This window comes from Protopterus annectens, chromosome 4.part1 (assembly GCF_019279795.1).
Source record: "Protopterus annectens isolate FY-2018-M chromosome 4.part1, PAN1.0, whole genome shotgun sequence".
Taxonomy (NCBI): domain Eukaryota; kingdom Metazoa; phylum Chordata; order Ceratodontiformes; family Protopteridae; genus Protopterus; species Protopterus annectens.
Window position 1 is genome coordinate 278773302 of NC_056734.1, and position 8012 is coordinate 278781313.

Here is an 8012-nt window from a genome sequence, read left to right on the forward strand (position 1 = left end):
ACATCAGTGCAGGGTACACCTTGTTAGTCATATATGTAACCCTGACATGTACAAGTCCCCCCCTAGTCATGTACTTAGAGTTGTTACAGCTTGCCCCATAGCATTCCAGGTTGACAGATTAACAGGTATGTATGTGCTACAGCAGCTATAGACCTCAGATAGATGTAAAGTGAGGGCAGACCTGTAGAGTATTGAGCAGTGTTGTTGTGAAAAATACAGCCTATACAGTTGGAATAGACTGTTTTTCTCTCCCCCCACCCCTTATCTGCATCAATAATTATTATCCATATACTACGGGTATGTTGTTCTCAAAATCTAATGTACGGACTTGTGTTCTGTTATTGTTCATATATTTAAATGGTTGCATAATAACATACCTTGTTGAAATTCCATTGTTGATGGCCTGTTGCCATAACTGTTACTGGTATGCTGTTACAAAAATGACTGTTTTTCCATTTATGCATGTGTTCTGTTTGCTATGCAGTTTTTCCAGTTCTATTGTTCTGGGTTAATTGGAACACCCATGCATGCTGTTATAACTAATGTTGAAATGTTTTGTTGATGACTAACCAATACACTTTGAAAAACCTCAACACCATAGCACTTTTGGGTAGGCAGATCCCAGCAGATCCCCCTGGCCCGCCTCATCTGTCTGTGGCCTCCTCCACTTGTCCTGCACCATCCTTGGGTGGAACCACCACAGGGGACAGAACCCGTCCCCCGGGCGTGGGTTTGGAGAGGACCCTGTCACTTGATACCAGTTCAGAGGTATGGTACGCAGGGTCATCCAGCAGGACTTGGATGACTGCACCACATCTAGGGCAGACTGGTGCACCTTGAGGGGCAGGTTGTCCCCATCATCCATCCCCCAGCAAGCCACCTTTGGGCCATGAAGGGGCAGTGGTAAGTGCCCATGGGTGGGGATCTCAGTCCCACTGCTTCCATCTGGAAGCATGTGGCCCTCTGATTCCCAACCACCCTCCCCATCCAAGGTGTTTACCCCCTCATGTGTCATACACCAACCCTGTCTGCTGTCTTGTCTGTCTGCAAAAGCAACCTCTCCTACCCAACTTATCTCCCCAAGCTTACCTACAACCCTTCCTCAACATCCCACTCTCACCTTAAAAAAAAGGGGACATGTGTGTGTGTGTGTGTGTGTGTGTGTGTGTGTGTGTGTGTGTGTGTGTGTGTGTGTGTGTGTGTGTTAACAGAGTAGAGCATGACTTGCAATCCTGCAGCAGTCCCAGCAATGTGGAGTCTGTGATTGCCTGGCATGCCAAAATGAAGTCACTCCTGAGGAGTATGTATAAAACCAGGTAGAGGGTTGGCCTTATAGCCTATAGCTGTATGGTAGATGTTTGATGGCCTGCCATTCCCTGGTGGGGAACCTCTGTGATGTCATCAGCTGCTGCATGTGTGGTGTGATGTGAATGACGAACAGAGAATTAGGCACATTAATGGTCCTCATGGGGAGGATATGAAACATCAGGATCAGGGGGCCAATGCACGCTGTAATGCCAGTATGTTGCCAATACCTACACACATACTGTGCTGATAGATGGCAAGTGTATGATGTGAGCGTTAGCAGTTGGTGGATAGTGCTGGCAAAAGTGGATGTGTAGGGTCTGTACATAATGGTGGCCAAATGTATGTGGTCCTGTAATGTGTTTCCCTGTTCATGTCTTTCAGGTGGGATGTACCGAAGATGGAACCCAGCATTCTCAGAAGCAGAGACCACTGCAATCATTGATGCCCTCAGACTCCATCACTGGGTACTGTTAGGAAGGAGGCAACAAAACATGTAACAATGCACTGCCTTGTGGGCAGAACTGGTAGCAACAGTCAACAATGTGGGCCACCAGGACAGGAGCTGTGAACAGGTCTGACACCATGCCAGAGACCTTATACATAATACACAGCAAATAGCTGGAGCTGTGGTCAGGGGCCATTCTGGCACAGGTGGAGGGTCTGCTACTCAAGCACCACTTTCAGTCACTGAGGAGTTCTTCGCAAACCTAGGTTCAGCCACTGCCTCCCAGGAAACCATGACTACATATGTCGTGGAGGTGGGTGGCACAGATTCCACAGCTGCAGAGCATCCAGGTAAGGCCCCAGTGGGCATCATATTAATACTGTAGCATTCATAGTGGCAGCCTTTGCATACTTGCATGCATATGTCAGGTCAATCTGCATTTGTGGGTGCAAATTTGTAATGCACACATGTGCACACATATTGTGAATGTCAGCAATTTGGGTACTATCACAACTTGTAGTGTTCATGTTTATAACTGCACATATTATCCTGTACCAATGCCACATGTGTGTGTGCTGACAGTAACTCTCCCCCACAACCCCATAGGTCCCACTGGTATAGCTGGGAAATATCAACCTGAAGCCAGTGAGTGTGAAACTGTCATGTTGTGGCTCACCTATACCCTAGGCAAGTTAAGGGCAGCCAGTTTCCCATGCCCACAACTGTTAAGCTTAGCAAATGTTGCAATATGTGCATATTCACTTGTGGTGGGGTTCACATCAGTGCATCACATTGTTCATCCCAAGAGCCTATTTGCAGGAGCTGTAACATTGGCATATACTTTTGTGCAGATGTAGCTACTGTGCTATACAGGGGTACATTAGTAGTGTGTACACAGGTGTACTCTGTGTTAGGTGAAGGTCCATCACATACCTCCACTTCTCATGTATCTCACAGGTGTATAGTAGTAGCAACACTAACTGGATGCAGCTGCACTGCATGTTGTTGAGGGCCTGCTCAGAGTGTCTGTTGTCTGATTGTGTGTCGTGATGGCATCAGTTAGAAGGTGTGGTCTGTATAATGCCTTTGTTGGACCCCACCTATATGTGTGTGTGTGTGTGTGTATCAGCAAATATTATAGTGCAAGAAGTAATTTACCTATGTTGTCTTCCCCTCACAGCTGAACATGGGGGTTGGGGTCTCTCTCCCTCACAACCTGATGTCAGTGTCTCATCGGACTCTGATGATGATGGTGGCCATAGTGAGGCACAGGTGGGATTGTTGGGGGCTGAATCTGTACTATTGGTTGACATCCCACTTCCACCCTCAATGTCCTTGCACACAGTCAGTATGCCCACACATACCTAGTCCCCAGCAGCCACAGATATTGGGCAGTCGTAGGGTGATGACATCGAACAGGGTAGTGTGTTGACTATGGCATCTGTGACTGTAGACACTAGCCATAGCCAGAGTGCTGGTGAGGTCCCACACAGGCAGATTGACAGGGGTGCTTGAAGGAGGACTGCTGCCCATCCAGCCCCTGTCAGAGATTTCACAGCATGTGTCACCCAACGCATATTTCGGTTCATCATGGACAGGCACATTGTGAATGGTACACCAGATGGACGTCAGGGTCATAGATGCAACCCTTCCTGGCATGCATGACACCCTCCATGGCATTGGTGATGCCGTACATCATTTCACTGATGTCATGGATAGACAGTGAGATGAGACATTGTCAGTCCTTAACCATGCAATATCTGTGCTTGAACATGTGGTGGGAGTAGAGCGTCAGACACATGGACATAGGTCAGCAACAACATCAGCTGAGAGCCCACATGGCTGTGCACATTCACATTCCCATAGTGGTAGTACAACCAGCTCTACCGAAGGGAGGGTGCTGTCCATACCACAACATAGCAGACCATGGGCAAGTGGTCCTGGCCGATCCCGTGAAGGACACAGACCCAGCAGACAGTGGTCACTGTCAGGAAGTAGCACCACATCTGGCCTTGGACATGGTGGTGCTAGCAACACTCCTGGCAGGACCAGTTCCTGTGTCCGTGGCCGGAGATGGTGAACTGTACATCCTGCCATGTAAAGTCCACGGCTGTCCAACATACCCAAGTGTAGGGCTAGCACATGGCTTGACTGTGTGCATACACACACTCACACATCACTATCATATGCAGGTCACCACTAGACCCACACAGCACTTCTCCATGACCCAGCTGAATAGCACCACTCCAGACATACACATGATGTCAATTGTATGGCTGAGCCTAGACCTTTGACAACCCCACACCACACCCTGTGCATGTGATGATACCTGTGCCACATCCCTGTTATGCATAACATCGACACAGGGACATGCTAATATGTGTCTGATGCACAGGGTGAATATAGTACAGGTAATGCCAGTGTGTAGTGTACTGCTGTTATGCCATGTAAGGTGCTGTCTGCTGGCAAATGTCATGGGTACACATCGAAGTGTATGTACCTCTGTGCCATGATGTTTTATTGCTGTTAGTACTGCTGACTGACTGTTGTCTCACAGACCTTATTCTGTTTCTGTTCCAGGTGTTTGTCGTTGTATGTCCTGGGGAGCTGCTACCATTACTGAAGCCAAACAGGGCAGAGTGGAAACACAGAGATCTTTTCATCGCCAAGGTATGGCTGTATATGTGCATGTTTACCTAGGTGTGTATGTATGCAGCAGTGTGTGAGGGACAATGGGGGCAGACAGCATAACTTTGCATGCATACTCCTTGACACAGCCAGTTAGCCTTCATACATGTCACCTGGTTGTTCTGTAGGATCACAGGTTCATAGATAGAGAGGAGGTTACTAGAGTACTGGCCCTAGGTCCCTTACAAGCCTAGCCATTAATTTATCCCCAGACAGAATCATCGATCAGCACCTGTTGCCCCTGGCATTACTTGACACAGGTTGAACCCCAGGGACAGATGTTGTTTTTCCCATCCACTCAACCTTGATGCAGTTGATGAGGGTATGCATATTACTGTGTTTGACATGTTTGGGGAGTGTAGTCCTGACACGGGGCAGCCTCTGTGAGCCAAACCTGACTCTCCAGCATGTGTTTTACTATCTCATATGCAATGCAGGCCTCTAGTGCCGGTAATGTGCATAGAGTTATACTCTCATATATGGGGCAGCTGTTGAAGGGCTGAGCACAACATTGCCATCTAGGCATGCCACAGACACCTGTGGACAACCTGACTGATAACTAGTGGGGCAGTACTGATTACAGGTTGTCTGCATGAAACAGGTGTTGTGGGCCATGGCTGACCTTTGTGGGTGTTAACATAGTCTTTACAGTTTCTGCAGATGACTGCATAGGTGCATAGCAGACCAGCCATGCTACTAATCTATTGTTGTACTGACAGAGGACTATTCAGAGTTAATGTCCACCATTTGTCTGGCTGTTGTCCCTTTACCTATGTGGTGAACCACATATAAACATTTTATGACCACTGCCACTACTTGCTGCCTGAATGCAACATTGTTGGTATCCTGTGTACCCAGGTCTGTCATCTCAGTCTGTGTGTTTATGGGGTTGGTGCTGATGTGGGGAATGCTGGAACCAAGTCCTTGCTGTATGGTATGCTTACACTGTTGTCTGCGTTCAGCATGAAGCCAGGACTTTGGCACCATTCCATACCCACTGTATGTCCCATTGCAGTGTGTTAACAGCAGTTTGTGGCTCAATGGCAGACTGCACAATACTTACAGTTGACTCAGCCTTAAGCAGTACCTACATATGTGGGTAGTGGCAGTTAGCATTCATGCCTATATACATGTGGGTCATTAGGGGCAGCATGTAGTCACAAGGCCTTCACATGTGTAGATATTGCACACACATAGGTGACACAGATTGTGGTTGCCACCTTATCAAATATGGACTGTGGGACACATCTTGTAGTAACGTGACAGTTGGCAGGACATACCATACCCACAGCAAGTGCAACGGACAGGACTTCCTTTGGTCTGCTACTATGACACTTTCTTTGTGTGACATTAACTTAGCTTGCGCTATTTGTCATAACATTAAGGTGCTTCTGACGTGCAATAACTGCTCTATGCAATTGGTAGACAACTTTATGAAATGTTTGTTGTCTTACACTCTCGGGACCTCTGTATTATTTCAGTTGTTGTCACAGGTCACACCTTGCCTAACATGGACTGCAACCTGCAGAGTGGTACAGATGGTGGCCATAACTCTGACCTCTGCATATGTCTGCAGAATGTCCTGATGGTTGCCACATTTTTTTCGGTTTGTCATAACATTGTGGTTTTCTGGCAAATTGTTGGAAAATCATGACAGACTAACATTAAAGATTAATGATGGATATTGTCATGTCACAACACATACCCTTTGGAAAGTGCATTCAAATGCACAACCTGTTCTGGTATCAACTTTCCATGCGTGTCACAGCAATATGTGAAGGTTGTGCTTAATGTTTGGCCATTGCCCCACTTTTCCATATGGCTTTAACTAGATGCCTTTCTGTGAGGGTTTGAGAGGTATGCTGGTGTCCGTAACACAGTTAGACTGCTGCAAGGTGATATACATACATACACACACACACCTACTCATGACCTGCCCTTGTTGACAGTAGAACCTCTACCTGCCTAGTTCTACATACAATACTGCTATGTACATAACACGAGCACCACAGAGCTACTATAGTGTTGCAGTGTCTGCCAGTACTATTCAGGTGGGTGACAACTGCAGGGGAGTTCACAGGCCCTTAACATAGTACAGCCATCACACACACACACACACACACACACACACACACACACACACACACACACACACACACACACACACACTCAACACACACACACACACAGCTGCATTGGGGTATGCATTGAAACACACATGCACACAGAGTTGACACTTTTCCAATTAGAACACCTACTTATCTTGATATATACACTACAGACTGACATGACTATTGCACTTGCCACATTGCCTTTGTGTTAGAAAATGTGTAACTGTGCTTCAAAGGTGGATGACATCTGTAGGGGCCCTGACTAGGTTGGCAATGGGGGAGTTAACAGGGTGAACTGGCACACAAAATGGTATAACTATCACATATACACAGGCAATTCAGCCATAGGAGATATGCATACAGAAACACATACACACATACAGTTGCCAATAGTCAGATTAGAACAACTACCTATCTACTTGTATGTAACATAGTGCTATGTACATACTGCATGTGCCATGGAGATTACATGCCAAAGACATAACTCACAACCTCTTACTCCAATTAATCTTGGGAACGCCTTCATGAATGGTGGGATAAATTACCCAAAATATAGGGACTGTTCTCACATATTGCTCTTACAAACCTAGACATGTGATAGGGTAACATATTTTGCATCAGCATGATGTTACAGATGGGCATGATGTCTAAAGCTGATATGTCTGTCACTATGGCAACTGTCACATATTTGCCAATTATTTGTCATAATACCCCATTGTTATGAGACATGGACCACCTATATGTTGCAAACATCTGGACATTCTGCATACATCTGTACAGATGACTGGTATGGCCTATAGAGTTTGACATGGTGCACCTAAGGTGGATGACATCAACAGGCTCATTAAAGTAATGCCATTGGGAGGGGGTCAACAGGCCTTAAAATGGTATAAGCAATGTACACAACAGCCACAAGGATATGCTTAACACACAAACATATTCAATAGTATGTATTGAGATTCAATCCCCTAATTACCTAGGTGTGTATACTATAGCGCTACCTACTTACCACATGCACCACAGAGATTACATGTCTACACAGTGTCCAACAGTGGATCTAGGGTGGATGACATGAACAGGCCCTGTAAAGTAATGCAATGGGGGTCACCAGGGTGGAACAGGCCTCAAAATGGTATAAAACACACACACACACACACACACACACACACACACACACACACACACACACACACACACACACACACACACACACACACATACACAGTATCACAGTGAGATTAGAACCCCTACCTATCTAGTTTGAGCTTATATGGCTGATGGGTGTCAAAAGGTGCTTCTAAGGTGAATGACATCAGCAGGTCTTGTAAAGTAGGGCATTGGGAAGTTTAATGGGTGGAAAAGGCCTCAAAATGCTTTAAGCTACAAACACACACAGTTGGCAGTGCTGAAATTAGAATTGCTACATATTGGGTTATGTACACTATAGTGCTATGTATGTA